Below are 25688 nucleotides of genomic sequence, written 5' to 3'. Positions count from 1 at the left end.
GTATATCAGTAATGCAAAGATGGCTCAACACAAGAAAATCAATTAATGCAATATAGCACATTAATAAATCAAAAGGGAAAACCACATGATCATCTTGAGTTGAAAAAGTATTTGACAAAATTAAACATCCTTTTCTGATTAAAAACACTTCAAAAGAAATGCAGAGGGGCCAGCCCTTCCAGAACATCAACTAGTTCATCCCCCTATCCCATATTATTGACAGCCTCTTCCAACATGAAAAAGTTAGAATGGGCAAAGCCCAAACACCCCTAAAGAGTGGGAGAAAGATCAATGGTAATGGCAGAGTTATACAGAGAAGGTTGGGTTTAACAAATGAGTATGAATGCTGAATCATTATATTGATATTTCTGTTGGTCTCTAGTGTCTTGGAGCAGCTAGAAGAAAAAATGAAAAATCGTGAAACGGTAACTTATACCAAACTTTAAAAATCTGTTCTATAAATACTTGTTTAAAAAGTACTTGTGGGGTGGGGGTGCTGTGATGAATTCTCACCTGCCATAGCAGTCAGAATTCTCACCTGCCATGCCAGAGACCTGGGTTCGATTCCTGGTACCTGCCCATGCAAAAAATATAGATTGGATCAGGATTAAAAAGTACTTAGGAGTGGTGCAACAGTGACTCAGGGGCAAAAATTCTCGCCTGCTGAGCTGGAGACCTGGGTTCGATTCCTGGTACCTGCCCATGCAAAAAATTAAAAAGTTAAAAAAAAGACCAGAGAGATAAATGGAAAAAAAAAACAAAAACATACTTCAAAATGTAGGGATCAAAGGTAACTTCCTTAATATGATAAAGGACATATATGGCAAACCGATAATCAGCATAATACTCAATGGAGAGACACTGAAAGCTTTCCCCCTAAGATTGGGAACAAGACAAGGATGCCCTCTGTGACTACTATTTTTTAAAAGACTCTTTGTATTGTATAACATAACATATATACAAAGCAAAGAAAGAAAAAAGCAATAATTTTCAAAGCACTCTTTAACAAATAGTTACAGAGCAGATCTCAGAGTTTGCCATGGGCTACCATTCCATTATCACAGATTTTTCCTTTTAGCTGCTCCAAAACTCTGGAGGATAGAAGGAATATATACATATTTTTTATCATTACAATTGACTTTTTTTTCTTTTTTGTGAGAAATAACATATATCAAAAAAATTTCAAAGCACATTACAACAATTAGTTATAAAACAGATTTCAGAGTTTGCTATGGATTACAATTCCACAGTTTTAGGTTTTTTCTTATAGTTATTCTAAGATACTAGAGACTAAAAGAATATCAATATAATGATTCAGTAATCATACTCATTTGCTAAACCCTACTTTCTCTGTATAACTGCACCACCACCTTTGATTTTTCTCCCACTTTTTAGGGGTATTTGGGCTATGGCCATTCCAACTTTTTCATGTTGGAAGGGGCTGTTAATAATATGGGGTAGGGAGATGGAAGTAGCCAATGTTCTGCAGAGGCTGGGCCCTCTGCATTTCAGGACTTGCCTGGTCTAGAGACCCATTTGGAGATTTTAGGTTTCTGGAAAGTTACCCTAGTGCATGGATCCTTTATAGAATCTAATATAATACCCTCGGTTTTCTTTACGATTGGCTGGAATGGTTTTAGTTGGGTTGGCAAATTATCGTGAGTAACAATGTCTAACTGAAGCTTGTGTAAGAGTGACTTCCAGAGCAGCCTCTAGACTCCATTTGAAGTGTCTCATCCACTGACACCTTGTTTGTTACACTTCTTTTCCCCTTTATGGTCAGGATGGCATTGTTGATCGCATAGTACCAGGACCAGATTCATCCCTGGGAGTCATCTCCCACACTGCCAGGGATGTCATGTCCCATATAGGGCGGAGGGTGATGATTTCACTTGCAGAGTTAGGCTTAGAGAGAGTGAGGCTACATCTAGCAACAAAAGAGGTCCTCCAGAAGTAACTCTTAGGCATCCTATAGGCAGGCTAAACTTTTCCACGACATACGTAAGCTTCACAAGAGCAAGCCTCAAGACCATGGGCATGGCCTATTGATTTGGATGTCCCTAATGTTTGACATGATAACAGGGGATTCCCTGATGGTAAAGTTTAATCGTTCCATATTTTTTCTCCCATCCCTCAAGGGACTTAGCCAATACTTTTTGATTATCTGCTTAATATACTCTGGTTTGTATCCAGGCACTACATTAAGCTATACAGGATTAAAGACCCTGATTCTTATTCTGGGCTCCCTGTGTTTGGATTGTTTAAATGATCTATCTAGACAGTTTGTTAGACTATGTACTACAGAAAATTTAGGTTCTGGACAAAATAAACTTTTGTTTTCCTTTGGTCTCAAAGAGGAGATGATGTTCTAAAATATAGGCAATGTCTTCCTTACCCATGTATTCTGAATTACCTGAATCCAGGCCTGATTGGCTTCATACTTATGAAGTATGAAGGTTATACATATATAAGTGTGACCACTATTATTCAACATTGTACTAGAAGTTCTAGCTAGAGTAATCAGGTAGGAAAAAGAAATAAAAGGCATCCAAATAGATTGAGTCTGGCCCTGGTACTGTGGTATCTATATTCCATCCTGACCAAAAGGGGGAAAAGAAGTGTAATGATAAAGTATCAGTGGTCGAGAGAGTTCAAATAGAGTTGAAAGGCTACTCTGGAGGTCTCTCTTACACAAACTTCAATTGGACATTGCCATCTATGATAATTTGCCAAAGCCCAAGCAAAACCATTCCAGCCAATCCTAAAGAACACTTAGGGCGATATATGATTCTACAAAGGATCCGTGCACTAGGGTAACTTTCCAGAAATCTACAACCTCCAGGTGTGTCCCAGGACCAGATAGCCTAGAGGGCCCAGCCTCTCCAGAACAATGGCTAGTTCCTCTCCCTACCCCATATTATCATCAGCCCCTTCCAACATGAAACAATTAAATGGCCATATCCCAAATACCCCTAAAGAGAGAGAGAGAAAGATCAAAGGTGATGGTGAAGGTGTACAGAGAAGGTAGGGTTTAACAAATGAATATGACTGCTGAATCATTATATTAATATTTCTTTTAGTCTCTTGTATCTTACAGCAGCTAGAAGTTAAAACTGAAAACTGTGGAATTGCAACCCAGACCAAACTCTGAAATGTGTTCTACAACTAAATGTTGCAATGTGCTTTGAAATTTGTTGCTGTTTCATAAATATGTTATTTTTCACAAAAAAGTCAATTGTGATGATAAAAAAAATATTTATTCCTTCTAACCCCCTATCTTCTGGAGCAGCTAGAAGGAAAAATCTGAGATGATGGTATGGTAGCCCATGACAAACTCTGGATCTGTCTTGTAACTACTTGTTGAAGAGTGCTTTGAAAACCATTACTTTTTTCTTTCTTTGCTTTGTATATATGTTATATTGTACAATAAAAAAGTTAAAATAAATAAACAAATAAACAGAAAGGAAAAAAAAGGTACCCAAATAGGAAAGGAAGAAGTAAAACTTTCATTATTTGCTGATGACTTGATACTATACTGGGAAAATCCTGAGAAATCTACAAGCTAATACACAAATTCAGCAAAGTGACAAGATAAAAAATTAATGTGCAAAAATCAGTAACATTTCTATACACAAGCAACGACCTAACTGAGGAGTCAGTTAAGGAATAAATTCCATTCAAAATAGCAACTAAAAGAATCAAGTACCTGGGAATAAACTTAATTAGGGATGTAAAGGACGTAAACACAGAAAAGTCCATGATATTGCTAAAAGAAATCAAAGAAGATCTAAATAGGTGAAAAGACATGCCCTGCTCATGGATAAGATGGTTAAATATAGTTAAGATGTCAATTCTATCCAAATCGATCTACAAATTCAATGCAGTACCAATCAGAATTCCAGCAACTACTTTGAAGACTTGGAAAAGCTAGTTACCAAATTCATTGGGAAGAGAAAGAAAACCCGAAGAGCTAAAAGCATGCTAAAAAATAAGAATGAAGTGGGAAGATTAACACTCCTCGATTTTAAAGCTTATTATAAAGCCACAGTGGCCAAACAGCATGGTGCTGGCACAAAGACAGAAGTATTGACCAATGTAATTGAATCAAGAGTGGAGAAATAGACCACCAAATCTATGGTCAGCTGATCTGTGACAGGCCTCAAATCCACTGAACTAGGACCAAATAGTCTTTTCAGTAAATTGGCATGGGAGAAATGGATATCAATAGCCAAAAGAATGAAAAAGGACCCTTACCTTAGATGCTATACAAAAATTAAGACAATGTGGATCAAACACCTAGATATAAGAACCAGAACCATAAAGCTCCTAGAAGAAAATGTAGGAAAACATCTTCAAGACCTAGTAATAGGACGTAGCTTCCTAAACTTTACACTGAAAACACAAGCAACAAAAGAAAAAATAGATAAATGGGAACTTCTCAAAATCAAATGCTTCTGCACCTCAACGGACTTTGTCAAAAAGGAGAAGAGACAGCCAACTCAATAGGAGAAAATATTTGGAAATCACACATTGGATAAAGGTTTGATATCCTGAATATAAAGAAATTATACAACTCAACAACAAAAGAACAAACAACCCAATTATAAAATAGGCTAAAGATATGAATAGGCATATTTCTGAAGAGCAAATACAGATGGCTCAAAAACACAAGAAGAAATGATCATTTTCATTAGCTATAAGGGAAATGTAGATCAAGACTACAATAAGATACCACCTCACACCTATAAGAATGGCTGCTATTAAACAAACAGGAAACTACTAATGTTGGAGAGGATGTGGAGAAATTGGGACACTTATGCACCTCCAGTAGGAATGTATAATGGTAGAGCCACTATTTGGTTATTTGGTTATTTGGTTCCTTAGGAAATTAAATATCAAGTTGCCGTATGACCCAGCAATAGCACTACTCAGTATATACCCAGAAGAGTTGAAAGCAGTGACACAAACAGACATTTGCACATCGATGTTCATAGCAGCATTATTCACAATCCCCAAAAGATGGAAACAATCCAAGTGCCCATCAACAAACGAGTGTATTAACATATATGACATATACATATGATGGAATATTACGCAGCAGTAAGATGAAATGATGTCCTGAAGCACATGACAAGGTGAATGAGTCTTGAGGACATAATGCTGAGTGAAAGAAACCATACACAAAAGAATAGATACTGTATGAGTCCGCTTTTATGACAATGGTAAAGGTAAAATCAGAGGCTTATAATACAGAATATAGGGGACTTAGAGGTACACAGAAGCTAGAGATGGGTGAATGGTTAGCTAACAAGGTTGAACTCAACTGTAAGGGAATAAACAGAAGTGAAGATGGTTCACTAGTGGGTCTATATTACCATAGACTATATCGAAGGTGAACATTATCAAAAGGGGTTGTGTAGACTCATGTGTCTCACTGATTAACACTACAGATATAAATAAGTTCCTACATGAACTACTGCAAAGTTATGAATCTTGTATATAGAGTGTATAATTTCAGGGTATAAGGGAAAAATACTATTGCATGCTATGGGCTATGGTTAACAGGAAAACATCAACAGTACCACAATGCCAGGGGTACAAAATGGGAGGAGGGACAAGACTTAGGTGGAGATTTGGATTTTCTATTTGGTGAGGGTATGTTCTTTTGCTATCTTTCTCTTGGGAACAATGGAATTATCTAAAATTGAGAGTGTGGATGGACTTTTGACTTTGGACATTATACATGATGCCCAATGGATGATTTTGGGTGCACTAATTGAGAAGTAGATTGGTGAACAATGGTGTATACATAGGATTGAATATCATGGTGCTATGGAAAGGAACGAAGGCATGCAACATTGTGAATGAAGCTGTGAGACATTGGGTGAGGCAAAATAAGCCAGAAAAACAAATGAACAATTATTGTATGGTCTCCTTTAGAAAATGCTTATGAGAAAACAGGGGCCTAGATTGTAAGCTCTTATGGCAGTCACATTTAGTCCAGAATGGTAATTATTATTTCTTGATTTTGAGAAGCTGTTTTATATATGTATAACCTGGTATTTAGAGATAAGTCTAATGCAGATCAGGTCTGCATTAGAGTAATTCAGAATACAGGGGTAAGGAAGACATTGCCTATATTTTACAACATCATCTACTCTTTGAGACCAAAGAAGGAAAGGTGCATTTTGTCTAGAACCTGGATACATTCCAGAATATATTAAACAACTAATCAAAAAGTATTGGCAAAGTCCCTTGAGGGATAGGGGGAAAAATATGGAACTATTAAACTTTACCACCAGGGAAACCCCTGATACTGTATCATTAATAGGCCAAGCCCTTGATCTTGAGGCTTGCTCTCTAAGCCCAACTCTGCAAGTGAAATCATTGTCCTCCTCTCTACATGGGACATGACATCCAGGGGTGAAAGACCCCCGGTGGCATGGGAGATGACTCCCAATGATGAGTCTGGCCCTGGCATCGTGGAATCAACAATGCCATCCTGACCAAAAGGGGGAAAAGAAGTGTAGCAAACAAGGTATCAGTGGCTGACAGAGTTCAAATAGAGTCGAGAGGCTACTCTGGAGGTCAGTGACTCACAAAGTTTCAGTTAGACATTGCTACCTATGATAACTTGCCAAACCACAACCAAAACCATTCCAGTGAATCCTAGAGGATACCTAGGACATCACATAAGATTCTACAATGGTTCCATGCACTAGGGTAACTTTACAGAAACCTACAATCTTCAGATGGGTCCCTGGAATCAGGTGAGTCCTGAAATGCAGAGGGGCCAGTCTCTCCAGAATATCAACTAGCTCCATTCCCCAATCCCATATTATTGAAGCCCCTTCCAACATGAAGAAGTTAGAATGGGCATAGCCCAAACACCCCTAAAAAGTGGGAGAAAGATCAAAGGTGGTAACAGAGTTATACAGAGAAGGTAGGGTTTAACACAAGTATGATTGCTGAATCATTATATTGATATTTCTTTCAGTCTCCAGTTTCTTAGAACAACTATAAGTAAAATCTACAACTGTGGAATTGTAACTCATAACAAACACTGAAATCGGTTTGACAACTAATTGTTGCAATATGCTTTGAAATGTATTGCTTTTTTGTATACATATTATTTTTTACAAAAAAAAAGAAAAATATTTCTTTTAGCCTCCAGTGTCATGGAGCAACTAGAAGGAAAAATCTGAAATAGTGGAATGGTAGTCCATAACAAACTCTGAAATCTGTCTGTAACTACTTGAAGTGTACTTTGAAAATCACTGCTTTTTCTTTCTGGTCTTTGTATACACGTTATATTTAACAATAAAAAAAATTAAGACAATGCACCTAAAGAAAAAAAAAAGATAGTTAAAAAAATAATGATTGTAGCACACCTTTTTGCAGGTGTTTTTAGTTGCTCCCACGTTTCATTAACAATTGCACTTTCTTTGTTGATGGAAGAGTAAATGCCCAAATTAAAACTATATAGAAGACTGTTCCTTCTTCTCTTCCTTCTTCACAAAAAGTGTGTACATTCCTTATAGACATTGAACGTATATGTATTCCGTATATACATACAACTTATATACATTTTTATGTATATATAATATCCTACACAACATGGAGACTTTCTGCCATAAGAAGCCTTCATTGTAGATGTGTGAATGATTTTTAGAATCCAGCTTCACATGTAAAAGAATTCAAGGAACAGCACCCTGGTGTTATGTTTTGCTTCTCAAAATTTTGTAAATGGTTTATTTACCAGGGACATCACTATTTTCCAACATTAAACCTGTAAGTGGGTACACCTTTGTTGTTTAATATATATTTAAGCCCACTAATTCTCAAGAGTTGACTTTCAGTGCATGGATTCTGAGCAAATCTTATTAGCCCGGGGCCCATCTCTTGTGCCTAACATATTCTCAACAGATGAAGCCTGGAGTGAACGAGGACAGCATCTGGAAGCCATGGCTACTCATGAAAATGCACATCCCTGGGCCCCGTATTATACCAACTAAGTCAGAATTTCTGGGGGTGAAGAGTGAGTAATCTTCATTTATAACAAGCTCCCCAGGGGACTGTGGTGATTGTGATATCCCTAACCTAGAACAGAAATATCTTGACGAACAGAGTCAGCAGGCAGATGTGTTCTTGCCAGGCTTTGAGTTCATATACAAGTGTCAGCTCTCTAGCAAGGCTGGACAGCCAGGTGAAATGCAGCCTTTCCCTTTTTGAAATATCTCACAGCATATAATAGATGACGAATATATTTTTTGTTTTGCTGTTTCTCCTGCTTTTGATGGAGAGAACTGAGGTCATGAAGTGCCAATGTGAGAGGGTCCAGGGAAGAGGGTTCTTGCTAGCAGCATTTTACCTGTTGAACCTTATTTTATTTTCTCCGCTGGCCAGTAGGAATTTACTGCATGTTCTAGAGCCCCTCAGATGTTGGGTCTGGCAATATGGTTCCAGTCTGCTCTTCCACAGGATAGCTGTGCCATCCCTGCATCTGCAACAGACAACTTGATCCATAGTATCAATTTAAAAACTGAAGACTTCTGTTTTACCTTTTGTAAAGTAAGGGCTTTGACTAAACATCTTTGACCTTAGGCTGATCGGTCAATTCTTCTCTGGATATCAAAAAATACTTTGGCAAATACATGTAATAGTATGGCTTGATATTTAAAAAAAAAAAAAAAAAAGGAAGTCTTATCTGTGTTGCGTGGAATCATGCCCATTTTAATAAACCCCTTCATAACCATTGGAATTTTAAGTTTAGAAAAGAAATGTTACAGTATAGTTACTGACGGAACATGCCCTTCAGAACTGGGAAAGGTTGCAGGGAGGTAGGACAGAGAAAGACTAAATTCATGGAGTCACTTTTCATATTAGTGATAGTAAGAACTATAGTCATTATAAAATATAGGGATTTGAAGTTAGGATCTGTGCACTATGAGAAAACATTGAGTTTATTATTATTATTTTTTATGGTCTAATTCCAGGCACCATCTAGAACGACACATTTTAAAACAATAATGCTAGAGGCAATTTTTAACAACAGGAAGTCAACATTCTTTAAAACAGTCATACCTATTCTGTGCTTCAGTTTGCTCAAGCAGCTGGAATGTACTGGTTTGAACTCTCACCCACAATGGATCTGCACCCAAAGAATGGATTAAAAGACATGGTTTTTTCTGGGGTACATAACAGTTTCAAACCAGTACATTCAGCAATTATTGTATTTTTATGCTCTCTGTAGTTTGCTTTTCCACCCCACTCAAGCCCTTTACTCCAGTGCCAAATTGCTAACCTGTCTAACCTTTGCTACAGAGATGAACTCTGACTTCCATGGAAATTCTTCCATCAGAAATGGATTGGCTTTTATTGGGTTACAAATTTACAGTTCTGAGGCCATGAAAATGTCCAAACTAAGGCATCCAGATCAAGGCCGATGGCATCCGGGGGTTCCTCTGTCACGTGGAATGGCACATGGTGACAACTGCGGGTCCTTCTCTCCAAACTGTCTCTGGACTTCTGTGTGCCTTGCGTGTTCCTCCCTGAGCATTTCTGCCTCTGAGCTCTCTCCAAAATGTCTCTGCCTTCAATCCTCTCATAAAGGGCTCCAGTAAAGACAATTAAGGCCCACCTTGAATTGGCTGGGCCGCATCCCCAGGCAAACAACCTAACCAAAAACTCCCACCCACAATGGGCCTGCACCCAAAGAATGGATTAAAAGACATGGTTTTTTCTGGGGTACATAACAGTTTCAAACCAGTACATTCAGCAAACCATTTGAATTGCCCTATTCCAAAAAATAATTCTCATTTAGGCATCCCTTTGTTGCAGGATTCTAGGCCTGGCTGGAGCTAAAGTTTTCCTTTACTCTGATGGAAGAATTTCCATGGAAGTCAGAGTTCATCTCTGTAGCAAAGGTTAGACAGGTTAGCAATTTGGCACTGGAGTAAAGGGCTTGAGTAGGGTGGAAAAGCAAACTACAGAGAGTATAAAAATACAATAACCTCCCTCAAATTGAAAACGATTTAGCATAAAACTCACACACATGACACAGATGAACAGAAATGCTCAGAAGCCAGGGAAGGGAAAATTGTTTTCCTTTGCTGCTTTTTTAACAAAGATCTTAAGAGTCCTCACAGACACACCCAAAACATTTGGCTCATTCCCCAAACTCCAGACTCCAGCACTGCTGTAAAAATAGCTGTGAGCTAGAAAGCATGAAAGGTGGCAAAAGTCTGTGTTTCTGAAAGAGGCCTTGTTTGGCTTCAGCCTCAAAGTCTTTTACCTGTACAAACCCATGTATCCACCGGGATAAAAGCAGTCAATCACGATATTTGCATTATAGGGAATATAGTGACATGAAGTAAAAAAATCTCCTCGTATTCATGCTTTGGGGTGAAAGAGAGAAGGCGAGCCATTCCAGATGTTGCTAGATAATGCTGAGCTGTTTCCATGACAAACTTTAGGAATAGCATTAGCTCACATGGAAATAATGTTTTAAGTAGCTGGGAGTGGTTCCTGGAGCATGCCCCCATCCTGCCGGGATCTAACCCACCCTAAGCCTTTTCAGAAACTATACCTAGGTCCTGGATTGGAAGAGAAAGTTCCAGTGAATGCTGGCAGAAATAATGTCTGGTAGGAAAAGATACAGTATTTATTACTGCCAGCACGGACAGGTGTAAAAATGCCCCTGAGGACCAAAACCAGAACTCTGAGGGCTCTAGGTTGCATGAAATGCCAAGATAACCTCACAGTGATGCCAGGGAAAAGGGTGTTGGGATGGGAGGGGTGCCGAATAGAAATCTGCACATCAGAAGCAAAGAAGGGTATTTTCTCTGCATCCTAGTGGGTAAAACCTGCCACTCGGGTTGTTTTTAAAATTCCTTCTCTGTAATAAACAATCATGGTGACATTAATTTATTTTAGATGATTTTAATTCTAAATGAAATGCCTATATTATCAGCTCAAATTAAAATCTTTTTTAAAATTTCAGTATGATTAAATATGCAAGTGTTCTTCGGAATGAGGCTTCCAGCTTTAGAACTCTTAGTCTAGAGCTCCTAAGAAAATTGGGTGCACCGCTCTCTGCCAAAATTCTAGTATTTATAAAACAAAATAATGTAAAAATAGTCTCAGCAAATGTATGTGCCTCTGCCTTAACCAGGTGATAGGTAAGAACTGGCTTCTCACTCTCCACAGGGCGATGCCCACGCCTCCACCACTAGGCAAAATCTTGTGGGCTCAGCCTGAATGAGAGAGCCTTCGGTAAGAGAGTCTTCTCGCTGGGTTTGAGCACTCTGGACACAAAATTCTTCACTTGATAGTGAGGTAGGATCTGTCAGCTCTGTCTGGCTTGCTGATCAAACATTTTGATAACTTTCAGCTATGACTCAGAAATTGGGGAGCTTGAAGTAGGATGAACCCAAAGATGAGAGGAGGGTCAGCTTGGAAGAAGAGGGGCCATCTGAAAAGCCAAGTGGGGAGAACTGAGTGGAGGAAAGAAAAAACTGGGACCAAAGAAAAGGGTCAACAATAGAAAACCACATGAAGGATCTGACAGATTTGGAAAGTAAGAATCTAGAGAGTTTCTATAAGCCATTGACATGCGAGAGAAAGGAACTTTGAATAGAGAACATGGAAAAATGGCACGTGTTAGAGCTGTTGAAGGCAGCGAGTCAGCTCAGAGAACTAACAGCAACACCTAGATGGCCTTTAACTTGAGTTTTCATGAGGATAACGACAGGTTTTGTTGAGAATGTCAAATACCACTCTCTAGTGAGCTTTAGATTCAGTTTCGGGTTACCTAAGTACGGGGCAGATGCAACTGTGGAGCCTACCAAGCCTGAAAAGTTATTTGTTGCTTACCTCAAGCTGAAATCGAATCGGGTATCCTGTATTTTTATTTGCGAAATCTGCCAACCCAGATTCATTTTACTGTGCCTACTGTGACTACTTATACAAAATGAACTTGGTTTTGCTACATGCCTCCAATTCTTCTCCTCTAAGGAAAAGGGGGATACACGTTAACCAGTGTGGCTTGGGAAACGGTCTCGGTTGGAATCTCGGGTCTGGAGCCCACTGTGTATCTGCCACATTGTTCCTGAACCACAAACCACACCAGTATACCACTAGGCAGCCCCTGGTGTTTCCAGCCTCATTTACTCTAAGTATTACTTGTTCAGTACAAAGTCTATAAATCTTCGTAACTACTTCTGTGGCAACTTCTATAGAAGGCTTTGTTTGCCTCCAAAATGTTCTCCAAAAGGCAGTCTCTCTAAACTGCAATGCCCTTGTCCCCTGGCATCATGCCCCTATTCTATGCCATAAGCTTCCTCTGCACGGTGTGCCTGCTATGGGAAAAATCCCTTTCCCTTGAAGTCCAAGTTGAAATGGAAGTCTCACGGTGGAGCATGATGACACATTTCCTGTGTAACAAACATCGCCCAGATACAGCAGCATCCCACATTATCATTTGCTTACTTCCCAACCCTGGCTGCACAGCACTGAGGAGACCTGGGGTGGACCCAGGAACATGTATTTTTACAAATTATTTCACAGCCAGGTTGGGGAACCAGGGGTGTGAATTAAAATGGAATTTAAAAAATACTCTAATGTCATTACTAGTTCATTGCGTCTGTCTCCTAAACTAAAGTTTCTTGAGTACAGAATAGTGCTTAGCACAGGGTCTGACATATAGGAAATATGCACCAAATACTGAATAAATGAATTTACTTGTAACATTAACTACTTTGCTTCTTCTTCTTTCTCTTTCCTCACCTAAACATAGCCTGGAATCAGTGCTGTATTAGCTTTCTATCCCTGCATGACAAATTACTACAAACTTAGCAGCTTGAAATAATACCCATTTATTATCTTACAGTTTCATGAATCAAAAGTCTGGGAACAGCATGACTTGGTTGGGGGTCTCTGCTTAAGGCTTCATGAGGCCAAAATCAAGGTGTCGTTTGGGCTGGACTCTCATCTGAAGGCTCTTGGGGAAGATTCTGCTTCTAAGATCATTCAGATTGCTGAATCTAGTTCCTTGCAGTTATAGGACCGACATCCCCAATTCCTGGCTGGTTGTCAGCTGGGCGCCAGTCTTTGCTCCTGGAGGCTGTCAGCATTCCTTCTCACGCTCTCCATGACCCCCCACCAGAAAAAGAAAAACACTGCAGGTTGAGTTTCTCTCTGACTTTTTCTGCCATATCATTGTGACTCCAGCCGGAGAAAGTTCTCTGCTTCTAAGGGCTCACATGATTAGATTGAGCCCTCCTGGATAATCCATCATAATCTCTTTATCTTAACTTTAACTAATTTTAATGACATTTGAAACACTCTTGCAATGTAAGTATTTACAGGTTCCAGGGATTAGTGTACAGACATCTTTGGGTGGGGGAGTGGGGGATAGTCTGCCAGTCACATGCCCTAATATATATATATATATATTAAATATTTTTATTGACAAAACAGCATGCAACCACAAACATTCTTAACATGCAAACATTCCATACATGTTGGACAGTCAGTAGCTCACAATATCATCACTCTATATATCTTAGGGCCAACGAAAATTCTCATGTCTCTCTGCAGAGAGCAACTTCCTGGCCTATTTATGCCACTAGAGACCCTAACTTGGGCAGGGGGATGATGTGGTGACCTGTCCACAATAGTCCAAGCCAAAGGCTTTCAAGTGCTTCTCCAAGAAGCCCACCCCAGGGAAACCCATGGGGTGAATTAGAGAGGGAGAAAGGGAAGCCCAAGGTAACTACTAACCCTTATAAAAGGGAAACAAGTGACCCACAGGGGACTGCTCCCAGTGGGGAGGCAGGGGTGCAGGGAGCAGCATGCACAGAAGTGGCTCGCCCATGGGGAGACGGAAACAGGAGGGAAGAAGCACAGAAGACCTGCAAGGACCACATATCAGAAAGAGTTTTGAAGGAACGGAACAAGAGAGTCTGTTTCTTAGGAGCTATTGCTGAACATATGAGAATAGGTGAGAGCAAAAGTTATGTCTAAAGAGGGCTTCTCAGGCATTTTGCATACAATACAAAGGTAGTATCTCTTCACCATTCCCTTTGCCCTGACTTATAATAGAAAAATATAATTCAAAGTAATGCAAATCTTTATTCGGATTTTTGAGAAAATACCTCAAAATAGGACACAAATGGAGACAAAACTTTGTTTGAACAAAGAGTACAATGTCTAAGGAAATGTTCAAAACATCTGACTTGATAGCTGATTTCCAAAGAAACCATGTTGACTGGGTGGGCCTATACTAACTTGAATTTCTTATCAAAAGAAAATTGTACAGTTCCCAGTTGCTATACTTATTTTTTTCCTCCCCCTCCCCCTCTCTCATAGGCAAGATATCTGGCCTCACGGAGCTTGTTCATATTTTTCCAGAGGATTCAGGTTCCTGTGGAAATTTATTTCTATTTTCTATCTCCTTGGCCGACAATCTCACCCTCTGCTATGGTGCTGGCCTCACAGCTTCGTGGGGATGACCCACTTATCCAGCTGTGATCACACTCTCCTGATTTCCAGACCGACAGACTCAAGTGCTACATGGTCTGTGCACCAGGGGGCTTTATCAAGGAGAGAACCAGGAAAACATTCGGACCCAGTGATGACAGGCCCCACCTTAAAAGATGTGTTGGGAGGTCAAGCACGTTGCACTCATAGAAAGTAGCTTTACATTAGAAGGAGAAATATTCAGCAGGTGGTCTCATTCTCTGGGGAAAGGGATTGAATGGCAATTTTCTTTCTTTCTTTCTTTCTTTTTCATCCCTTTGAAAGCTAAAAGGGACTGTGGAATCATGGGAGGGAGTTCCACTTTAGAGGGCAGATGCAGGGCAAATAGCCTCATTTTCAAAGGCAGAGAGGTCAAGGGGGCTTCTGTGTGGTTTGAGGACGGTAAGAAAAGCTACCCAACGCTTGAGGGAGGATTGCAAAGAGAAGAGGGAGCTGTTCTGTGCAGAGGTGGAGACCTGAATTAAACTGGAGATATTTGGGGCTGTGTTGGACCTCCTCTTCTTTCACATGAGCTCAGATAAGCTTTTTGTTTTGTTCTAGTTTGGGGATGCTTTCTGCTCCCCCCCCGCCCCCCCCCCCCCCTTGAAGTCTGATGGAGGTTCATGGAGTCTCATTTCCTGGTTGGTTAGTATAATCTCTCTAGCATCTCCTTCAGTGTAACCGGGTTAGCAGGTTAACATGCAGGAACAGGCGCGAACTCAAGCAGGATGGATACCTCTGTGGGGTGAGCATCTGAAAAGGCAGATTTGGTCAGAGCAGTGGGTTGTTCTCACTGTTTAAAACCTCAGATCAGATTATTGATTAGGTTAATTTCTGTGGGATATTAGATCTGATTTGCATTTCAAAATCAGAGTTCATTAAATTTGCATTGCAGTTGATTACCTTCCATTAAGGAGCACATCTTGAAGTTTCATTACCGGGTAATGTATGTGCTTTGACACCTCCTTAGTTCTAATGCTAAGACTGCAAAGATGGGAGCTTCCTATTGATTGCGTTGAATTTCACTCGACAGCTTAAACCCACATTTTATTTTAAATCTTCCTACTAGTGTCTTGAAAAATTAGCACCACTACCAGTAACTGCAAAGGGACCCAAGTCATGAAAATCATCTATTGTTAAATTCTATAGGCCCTTCACATAATGAATCAAAAGTAATTTAGTGAATAGAACTCTTTAAACAATATTTCTGTTTTAGGGGCAAATACATAATTCAGTAACTTTGGAGGACAACTTCTCTAATTTTACCTGAGAACTGTCTTCACCACCACCCCCCTCCCTTGAAAAGCCAACATATTTTATCCAGGATTCTGAGGTTGTCATTCAGGTTGGTAACCAAGGGGTGATGCATCAGATTATAGAATATGAGCCCTGGAAAACCCATCTCTTTATATTGCAAAGGAATTTGAGGAAGAAGAAGAGATAATCCTATGAAATACTAAGTTAGCTTTGTGGAACTGAAAATCTCCCTGCTTGGCCCTGCCTTGGAGGGAGATGAGTGGCTTTCCTTTTTAAGGCAAAAGAGTATTTTCTCTTTTGAGAAATACAAAAGAGTATTTCTCACCAAGGGCAGGCCATGGTGGCTCAGCAGGAAGGTGCTCACCTGCCATGCCAAAGGACCCAGGTTTGATTCCTGGTACCTGCCCATGTAAAAAGAAAAAAAAAAGTAAAAGGTCATCATACTAAGGACAATGAATTCAGTTGGACCAAGCAAAACCAAAAACCCTACTGTCCTGCGAGGGCAGTGGGGAGTTAAAAAGAACAATAAAAATATGTCGTTTTTTTTTAAAAAAAAAAAAGTATTTTCAAAGCAAATGAGAATTTCAAAAGAAGAGTTCACAACTTCTGAATTTTTTTTGACCATCTAAGTTGCAAGGGACCAGGATTCCTGGGGGTTTTAACCAAAGCTGTTTCTATGTAGAAAGTTCTCACTCACTTTTGTTTTTTATTTTTTGGATGGCAACACTGGAGAGCACATGCCTCAGGAAAACAGACACAACTGTGGGAAGGGGTGTATGGGACCTAATCAGAGTTGATGTGTGTTCTGCCTCGTGTCTAGATTTTGGAAGCCCTACGCTGCCCTTTGGGTTTCCTCAATCATGAAATGATGAGTAGGTCACTCAACACACAGGAGTCCCGCTGCAGGGTCTAAGCGAGTCTAGAAACAGCCTCAGCTCACTACTGCAAAGTGGGAGCACGGGTCACTGTGTCCACCTGCTTGTGCAAAGATCTACCGCTGGAGCTGTTACTCTGAGCCACTCACACCTACCAGCTTCCTCTTGAGTCCTGAATTCAAGGGGCCACGTAGATGCCAAGAACCCTGCAGACAGGATGGAAGACCCTTGGGGTTGGGTCCTGGGTGTTTCTATGGCCCATGTCTCACAGCCAGAGACTGAGGCGGGAATCAGAAGATTATGCTGCAGTTATTCAAAGCAAATGCCTTTTCATATGGCTGGAGTTTTATCAGGAAAAGCCATAGGCAATAAGGGGAGGGGAATGCAAGTTTGAGAAGAAGGCCATAATGCTTGCAGACACGACAAACAATTACCAAAGGCCAGAGCCTAGGCAGACAGGAAAGTCAACACAAGGTTAACTCAATACAAAAGGAACATAAAATAAACCTTTTACCACACCCAGCCACAGAGTCAACTGAGCAATGGTTTTCAGCCCTGGCTAAACATTCCAATCATCTGGGGGTATGCTTCAAAATGAATCTAATACCCAACCCCTCTCCATACCAACTGAATCAAAATTGGGAGGGCTGGGTAGGGCATGAGTACTTTGTACTTAAAACCACCGCAGGTGATTCTAATTTGCAGTCACAATTGAGACACACTGAGATCAATATTTCTTAAATATTTCTAGTGGGAGCAGGTAGCAGCCTCATATTATTGATAGCTAGAAATTAACCCCAGGTAAGGACAGGCAAGGGATCGTACCTGACTAGAAAAAGGAGAGGGAGGCAGAAGAATGCAGAACTTAATCTAGCTGCTTGGGCAGCTGTAAGTAGCTGGTTATAAAAGATGCCTTTGGGTCTCAGAAAAAGCAAGAGGATCTGATCCTCGGTCTACGGTAATTACAGTTGCTATTATTCCTCCCAGGTCCCTTCAAAGTCAGTGGGGGCCACTCTCTCGGGGCCAAGACTATCAATGGGGAACACGGTGCCCTACTAAACACCCCCCAAGGTCCTGCCTCTGAGGCCCTGAATGTGCTCAGGCTCTATTATCCATCCCTTGACAAGCCCACATTCCTCCATCCTACTTCCCTGTCCACAGAGATGTTCTTCAGGTCAGATCCACATCTAAGCAGAAGAGAAAGCGGGCACATATGCAATATGTGCCCCCAAAGGGGTCTTTGAGCATCATACTAAAATCTTGCCACCTTCTTCCCTGTCTGATTGTGAGTACATTGAAAAGCAGTCAGGCTTATCAAAGGCATTGTGGAGAAGTCAGTCACCCAGAAGAGACATGTAATATTCTGGCCAACTACAAAGTATTTAACAGATGTCAAGACTAACGCCAACCTCCACTCAATATATCTTTTCCCAGTAAACACAGTCAGTCCTCAAGTAATTTCTCTGTTTCTATAAACATCCTCTAGGATTAATGGATTCCCACATAACCTACTCTCTCTATCATTGTATATTGTTACACCTTCTGAGCAGTGTTTTGGATTAAACTGGAAACCGTCATCTGTTTTGAGGGTTGATATCAGCAATTTCTAGGTTAGAGGTATAATATATTGACCAGAGAATCACATATTCTGGCTGTAAGAATATCCCACAGATTGACTAGTACAGTTAAGAAAACCAGCACCAAATTGTTTTCCTTTGACAACCATATTCTCTTTCACGTTCTTCTTTGCCTTCACTCTCCCTACGCCTTACAAGTTGTCCCTGTTATACCCTAAGATATCCAGAACCAAAACTTAGCCCTTCTCCAATTTATTTAATAAATCCAACCATAGCAGATACCTTACGATTTTTTTCTTTATAAATTTTACTGGAGATTTGTGATTTTGCATAAAGGAGTCTCAGGGAAGGTCATGTGGCTTTAGACTCTCTTCCTTGGTCCACCTTTATTCCCTCTCTTCAGAAAATCACGTTCTTCAAGGAAGTATAATGAGAATGTGGTATCACCCTCACAGCACTTTGAACTGAAATTCTTTACAAATCAATGGTTGTTGAAACGTTCATTGGGAATAAGGGCTTTCAAATTACATTATTTTTTTCCTTTCTTACCTCTTTAAAACTCCAGTTTCCAATGATCCAAAATCCAGAGTGTCCCCAAACGTGTACTCAGTCCCTAGCATTCACGGTGCCGGCAAAAGTGCAGTTGAATATTCCCACCCTGGGAATTGGTTTCCCTGGAAAGTAGAAGCATTTTTAGGAAAGGTTTTTTTTTTTTTCTCTTTATGCTTTTTATCTTGAAATAATTTATGGACAGTTTCAAAAATAATACAACACCCCTACAGAGAACTCCAATATACCCCCACAGATCCACCAGTTTTAATCTTTTGCCACACTTGTCATTTGATTCGATCTCTTTCATCCATCTATCATTTATCTATCTATTGGAAGATTGTCTACATCATACTCCTTGAACACCTAATACTTCCATGAACGTTTCTTAAGAACAAGGATAGTCACTTACGAAATCACTTGAAGCGCTGTTATCAAGTTTAAGAAATTTAACATTGACATAAAGTTTACAGTCTATATCCCATTTTTGCTTTCATATTTAGCAAAGGGTTTTATGAGCCCTGCTCTGTGACTTGGGCTCCATTATGTCTCACAGGAATTTGCTTTTTCACCTACATCCCCCTGCAGAGGGCAGGCAGCATGAGGGCAGGGACCTCCATCCCGAGTGCTTTGCAATTCCCATAACCAGCAATATTCTTCACAGCTCCTCCTGTGGACTATTTGATATTTTTGACATCTAAAAACTCTTCACAAAGCACAACTTTAAACAAGTCATCAAGAGCAGTTTTCAAGACATCATGTAGGTGAGCTTTCAGAACAGGGATGAGTATCTTTCCCTACAAGGTTAGCCAGTCAGATATATTGATATCATGACTCAAGCAAAGCCAGATAGAGGGTGTTAAACTCAGACCTGTAGTGTAATAGCATCAAAAGATGGGGTAATACAGTGTGTATTGCCCAGCCCAACTGGACGCAAGGAAACAAGGCATCCACTTCCAGGCACTACGATAAACTACAGCAGGGGAAACCTGAATTCTTGGTGAACTATTCTCTCTGCCTTCGTTATAGAAGCTAGAAGAAAGAATACTAACTTCCCCAGCTTCCCCGGTATGCAGATAAGGCCACATGATTCAGTTCTGGTTGGTTATCTATAAGCAGAAGTCTCCTGGAGACCTCTGGGCTAGCTTATGCAACTCTGATAAAAAGGAACATCATGGCTAATGCTTGCACTTCTCCCTGTCTCCCGCCTTTGATACGGGCCTAGTGTCTGGAGCTGCAGCAGCCATCTTGTAACCACAAGGTGGTCACAGAAGCTAATCCAAAGCTTCACTGTGGTTGAGCTGTTCATCTCAGGCTACCCACTTTCAGATGTACTGCTCCATAAGAAAAAAAAAAAAAAAAGAAAACCACTCTTTGTTTCAGCCACTGGGATTGGGAATTGCACCACATGCAGCAAAAGCATTTCTAACTGATACACATAATCTGAGGCAGCCATCTTCCTCCCTCTTTTTTGGCTTAGACACGTCTGAACCTGTGGACATTTTTGCTCACAAATACAAATGTAGGAACCTCTGTAACTTCCTGAATAAAATTAAAACTAAAAAAAAAAAAAAAAAAGATGGGGTAATAGGCTACAAATGCTGTGTAACTTCTGGGAAGATGGCAGAGTAGGGTAGGCTGGGTACACTCCTGCTCCATGGAACAACTAGAGAGAGGACAGAAAAATGACCAGGACTATGGTTTCCAGGGGTGAGTGATAGGAGAGGGTCATCTACAGATCACAGGGAGGTCCTGGACAAGAGAAGCAGGGTAATTGGGATGGGGAAAACAGAGTGAGTCTCTTTAGCCATGATCCCACTGGGAGTGGGCAGCAGAGCATGGGGAAGTATGGGTCCAGGGGAGTGGACCATCCCTCCACTCCAGACTGCCCCAGCAGCTTACTTAGTGCTCTGCAGGGGCAGCACCTGTGGGGAACTCAGAAGTATGCCTAGCCCTATGCCACTGGTAGGCACTGAGATCAGTCTCCCTGCTCGGCATCATGAACAGCCTTCTCATTGGGCAACATGAAGGGCAGTTCAGCCATGTGCCATGTGCTGTGACCAGTCATCCAGTCCTGTGTGTTGGGAGAGCTGCTCCACCATGCAGCAGGTACAGTCTCCAATCGTGCATGCCATGTAGACCAGCTGACTGCTGCAGTTGGGAAGAGAAGGGCTGGGGGAAAGAGGTGACTCAAGAGTGCTAGCTGCTGGGAAGAAGCAGTATGTAAAGTCTGGCAAACTCTCTATCTGCACACTTGTTGTTTTTTTCTTCTTCTTCTGTGGACACCAGTCTGAGTTCACTCCCAATACATATGGAATGTCTCCTGGTTTCATGGCCTACTGAGGTGGTTTATTTGCTATTTTGTGTATGGGCTGGGAATCAAGCCCAGGTTCTGCATGTGGCAAGTGGGCATTCTGCCACTGAACTACCTGTGCATCCTTGCCTAGATTTTAATAGAACCTCAAGTAGAATTACATCCCTCCATAAGATCTGGACATTGTTTTGGCAGGAAATTACTGACATACAAGTGCAAAAGGAAATCTTCAATGCAAACCCAACCAAATACAAAGCTTTAGATGAGTAAAGAAAATCAACTTACAAAATAACCTCAATGAGATAATCAAATGTTCTGAATTTAACTGAACATCACAAAGTACATCAAGATTCAGGCAGATATGGCCAAACAAATGACCAAATTAAGTTGCCAGAGAGGACACGGAATTTGAAACAACTAATCATAATGACAGAAAAGGATATTAAGAAGACACCAGAGGGCATAAAGAAGAATCTGAAAGAATAGATAGAAAAATAGCAGACCTCACAGGAATAGAAGATATTGTAGACCAAATTAGAAATATACCAGTAACATGTGATAGTAGATTCAAAGAAACAGAAGGAAGAATAAGTGAACTAGGAGAAAGGACAATTGAACCTAAGCACAGAAAAGAACAAACGGCAAGAAAGGTGGAAAAATGGATATGGATTTCAGGGAAATGATGGACAATGTGAAGCACCTAAATATAAGAATTATCAGTGTTCCAGAAGAAGAGAAGAATAAAGGGCTAGGAAGGCTAGTCAAAGAGATAATGGGGGGAACGTCACAACCCTTATAAGAGACATAAATATGCAAATCAAAGAATCCCAGCAAACCCCAAATAGAACAAATTAAAGAAGACCTACTCCAAGACATACACTAATCAGACTGTCAAATGTTGAAGAGAACCAGAAAGTTTTGAAAGCAGTGAGAGAAAAGTGATTCACTACATTCAAGGGAAATCATATAAGACTGAGCTTGGACTATTCAACAGACATCATGGAGGTGAGAAGGCAGTAGTATGACATATTCAAGATCTTGAATGAGGAAGACTTCCAGCCAAGAATTCTTTATCCAGCCAAGTTTCCCTTCAAAATCAAGGGAGAGATTAAAATCTTCTCAGACAAGCAAAGACTGAGAGAATTTGTCAACAAGAGATCTGTCCTACAAGAAATGCTAAAGAGAGTTCTATCCGCAAAATGGAAAAAAGAAAACAGGACAGGAGAAGGAGAGATGGAGGAGGGCACAGAATTCAGGAGTACCAGTAAGGGTAACTTAAAGGGTAAAAAGAGAGAGAGGGAAAAGAATACATAGAACTTACAAATAAAAAATAAAGCATAAGATGGTAGATTCAGGAACTGCTTTTATAGTAATAACTTTGAACGTTAACAGACTAAACTCACCAATTAAAAGATGCAGATTGACACAATTGACTTAAAAAGATAATCCATCTATATGCTGCTTACAAGAGACTCATCTTAGACCTCAGGATACAAATAGATTAAAAGTGAAAGGATGGAAAAAGATGTTCCATGCAAGCTATAACCAAAATAAAGCAGGATTAACTATATTAATATCAGATCAAATAGACTCTAAACATAAAGACATCACAGGAGACAAAGAAGGACACTGCCTATTAATAAAAGAGACAACTCACTAAGAAGAAATAAAAATTGTAAATGTTTCTGCTCCCAATCAAGCAGCTCCAAAGTACATGAAGCAAACATTTGCAGAAATAAAAGGAGCTATAGCAATATCATTTCAACAATAATAGTGGGAGATTTCAATACACTACTGTCCACTACAGATAGAACAACCAGAGGATCAACAAGCAAATACAGAAATTAAACAATGTAAAAAATGAAAGCACCAGGATATACATTCTTCTCTAGTGCTCATGGAATGTACTCCAGGACAGATCATATGTTGGGGCACAATACAGGTCTTTATAAATTTAATAAGACTGAAATTGTCCAAAGCTTTCTCTGAGAATTACAGAATGAAGATGGAAGTTAATAATTACCAAAGAAACAGAATTTTTACAAACATATGGAAAGTTAAAAAATACACTCTTAAATAATCAGTGGATCAAAGAAGAATTTGTTGGAGAAATTGGTAAATATCTGGAGAAGAATGAAAATAAGAACACAGCATATGAGAACTTATGGGAAGTGACAAGGGCAGTACTGAGAGGGAAATTTATTGCCCTAATTATCGAACTACCTATATTGAAAAAGAAGAAAGAGTAAAAAGTGAAGACTCAACTGCTTACCTGGAGAATTAAGAGAAGAACAACAAACTAATCCTAAAGCAAACAGACAAAGAAATAATCCAATCAGTTGGATTTGGTTCAATCGGTTGAAGATTTTTAAGGAAGAAGAGAAAATTTTTGCTGCTTCTTCAGCCAGAGATCCTCTCCTGTGGAGTTCATCCAGACCTTTCATCAGAGCTGTCAGCTTCACAGCCTACTCTTGGATTATGGACTCCCCATTCCCATGGTTGTGTGAAACAACTTTATAACTCTCATATTTACAGATACCTCCTGCAGTTCTGATTAATGCAAACTTTTTACAAATATCTCCTGCAGTTCTGATTTATACAAACTCTTCATAAAAATTGAGGAAAAAGGAACACTTCCTAATTCATTTTATGACGCTAATATCGCTCTAATACTTAAACTGGATAAATGAAAGAAAAGAAAATGACAGACAAATCCCCCTAATGAACATAGATGCAAAAATTCTCAACAAAATATCAGCAAATTTAATCCAACAACCATTAAAAGAATTATACACCACGACCAAATGGAGGTTATACCAGGAATGCAAAAGCAGTTCAACACAAGAAAATCAATTTAATAGAGCACATTAACAAATCCAAAGGGAAAAACCACATGAGCATATCAATTGATGCTGAAAAAGCATTTGACAAAATTCAGCATTCTTTCCTGATAAAAATACTTTGAAAGGTAGGAATCAAAGGAATTTCCTCAATATCATAAAGGGCATATATGAAAAAACCATAGCCAGCCAGCACCATACTTAACAGTGAAAGACTGAAAGCCACCAAGTTCAGGAATGAGAAAAGGATGGCTGTCGTCACCACTATTATTCAACATTGTACTAGAAATCCTAGTTAGTGTCATTAGGCAGGAAAAAGAAATAAATAAAAGGCAACCAAATAGGAAAGGAAAAGGTAAAATTTCATTATTTGCAGATGACATGATCCTGAGAAATTTATGAGAAAGCTACTTGAGCTAACAAATCAGCAAAGTGGCAGGATAGAAGGTTAATGTACAAAAATAAGTAATGACTTAACTGAGGAGACAATTAAGGAAAAAATTCCATTCAAAATAACAACCAAAAGAATCAAGTATCTTAGAATAAACTTAACCAAGGATGTCAAGGACTTGTACACAGAAAACTATAAAATATTGCTAAAAGAAATAAAAATGACCCAAATAGATGGAAAGACATTCCATGCTCATGGGTAGGAAGGTTGAATGCCGTAAAGATGTCAATTCTACTCAAATTGATCTACACATTCAATTACTACCAATCAAAATTCCAACAACTTATTTTGAAGACTTGGAAAAGTCTTAGTTATCAAATTGATTTGGAAGGGAAAGTGACCTCAAATAGCTAAAGATATCCTTCAAAAGAACAATGAAGAGGGAGGACTAACACTTGCTGACTATAAAGCTTACTATAAAGCCACAGTGGTCAAAACAGCATGGTACTGTCACAAAGACAGAAGTATAGACCAATGTAACTGAATCAAGAATGCAGAGACCAAATCTGTGGTCAGTTGATCTCCGATAAGGCCCCCAAATCCACTGAACTGGGACAGAACAATCTTTTCAATAAACAGGCATGGGAGGACTGGATATCAATAGCCAAAAGAATGAAAGAGGATCCTTAGTGTACACCCTCTACAAAAATTAACTCGAAGTGGATCAAAGACATAATTATAAGAGCCATTACCATTAAACTCCTAGAAGAAAATATAGTGAACATCTTAGGACCGAGTAATAGGAGGTAGATTTTTAAACTTTACACCCAATACACAAGCAATGAAAGAAAAATTAGATAAATGGGAACTCCTTAAAATCAAAAGCTTTTGTACATCAAAGGACTTTGTCAAAAAGGTGGAGCCAGGCACTCTATGGGAGAAAGTATTTGGAAAACATATATTGGATAAATGCCTAATATCCTGTGTACATAAAGAAATTATACAGTCCAACAACAAAAGAACAAACAACCCAATTATAAATGGGCAAAAGATATGAATAGACACTTTTCTGAAAAGCAAATACAAATGGCCAAAAAGCACTTGAAGAGATGCTCTTCTCTATTAGCTATAGCTAATCAATAGCATTTGATTTATAAATGCAAATCAAGATGACAAAGAGAAATCACCTCACACCTGTAAGAATGGCCGCTAGTAGACAAACAGAAAACTACAAATGTTGGAGAGGCTGTGGAGAAATTGGAACACTTATTCACTGCTGATAGGATGTATAATGGTACAGCCACTGTGGAAGACAGTTTGGTGATTCCTCAGAAAACTAAATATTGAGTTGTCCTCTGATCCGGC

Source organism: Tamandua tetradactyla, chromosome 25 (genome assembly GCF_023851605.1).
Source record: "Tamandua tetradactyla isolate mTamTet1 chromosome 25, mTamTet1.pri, whole genome shotgun sequence".
Classification (NCBI taxonomy): Eukaryota; Metazoa; Chordata; class Mammalia; order Pilosa; family Myrmecophagidae; genus Tamandua; species Tamandua tetradactyla.
Note: the sequence above shows the minus strand (reverse complement) of the source record.